Consider the following 1,520-nt stretch of genomic DNA (forward strand, 5'->3'; position numbering starts at 1 on the left):
GCGGGGAGCCCGCCCCTGAGGGGCAGCGGGGCACGGGCACGGGGAGCCCATCCCTGGGGGGCAGCGGGGCACGGGGGTCGGGCCCCGGGTGAGGGGGGCGCGGAGGGTCCGGCCCCGGGAAGGGCGGGGGGCAGCGGGTCCAGGGGCACGGTCAGAGATCCTCGGCACTGATCCCCTGCCCAGAACCCCCGAGGTGTGTCCGTCCATCGGCACGCAGCGCTCCGGTTGTCTTCCTCACCTTGCTGGCTGCTTGTGAATTTACCCAACTCGTTTTAAAATGCTTCTCACAACCCCGAGTCCTTCCCTGGCCCTGACTCATTCTCCCTTGCCAATTCCCTCTGTACACGGCGTTCAGGGCTGTCACAGCCCGAACGCCCCTGGTGCAACCCTCCCTCCCCTGTGCCAGGCCAGGTTGAAGTCATTCACCCTCTCCCGAGGATTTTAATTGGCCCCCACAGGCTCAGTTATTTATCATCACAACAATCTCGATTTACTGTGCGGAGCCGTGGAAGCCGCCTTTCACCCGGCCTGGCACAGGCCTGGGAACAGAACCCTGTGGGGCACAGGAGGCTATGATTTGAGTTCCAGCAAGTCTTTGCTCTGGTGTGTAGCTGCTCTGCCCTTCTTCATTGCATTCGGGTCTGTTTCTGAGTTGTGGCTCTAGTCTCCTGCGTGCAAGAATCCTCCAGCGATGCAGGGCGGTGAGTGGGGTCAGTGCTAGGGTGGTTGTGGGCAGATGCACCTCCTGGGGCAGAGCTGTAGCTATTACTGCTAAAAAAAACTCACAAAAAACAAACAAACTGAGTAATGTGTAGCTCTGTGGGCAGATGCACCTCCTGGGGTAGAGCTGTAGCTATTACTGCTAAAAAAAACCCACAAAAAACAAACAAACTGAGTAATGTGTAGCTGTTTCAGTTATAGTGGTGGTATGATGATATTTGATGGGGAAGTGTTTTTCTCCCTGGAAGCTATAGGACACCCAGCTTTATGCCCCTGCAATGTGGGGCTGCAGGACCCAAAATCCAGGCAAAAGGTGTCTGGAGGAAATGAAGTGACTTGTGGTACTTGCTTTCTCTTGCACTTGGCCACAATGAACCTCTCTGTCTGGAAGAAAATAGCTGGAGGGAGGACAAGCAGCTCATGTGGTTTTGGAGGAGAGCCTGGGCACTGCAGGGTTTGCCTGTGCTCCTGTGCTGCTTTGGTTTAATCCTCCCTTGGGCAGGGCTCTCTGCTGTGTCGTGCTATGTTGCAGGATTCAGGCTCTGGATGGGTGTATGTACCTTGAACCCCCAACCCCCCTGCGTGCAGCTGGGGGTTCAGCCTGGGCCTCGCTCCCTAGGCTGTGCGTGGGGCTCTGTGCTGGTTTCAGCCCTTTCTCACTGTGACACAGAGCTGGAAATGTTTTTGTGCCTGGCAGCCCTGGCCCTGAGCTGCCCTCTGTGCTTGGCCAGCTCAGCCCTGCACAGCCTCTGCTGCCTTGGCTGGCCCCCAGCCCGCCTGGGAGGGGCCCGACACCGCAG

This window comes from Corvus brachyrhynchos, unplaced genomic scaffold (genome assembly GCF_000691975.1).
Source record: "Corvus brachyrhynchos isolate BGI_N302 unplaced genomic scaffold, ASM69197v1 scaffold114, whole genome shotgun sequence".
Taxonomy (NCBI): Eukaryota; Metazoa; Chordata; class Aves; order Passeriformes; family Corvidae; genus Corvus; species Corvus brachyrhynchos.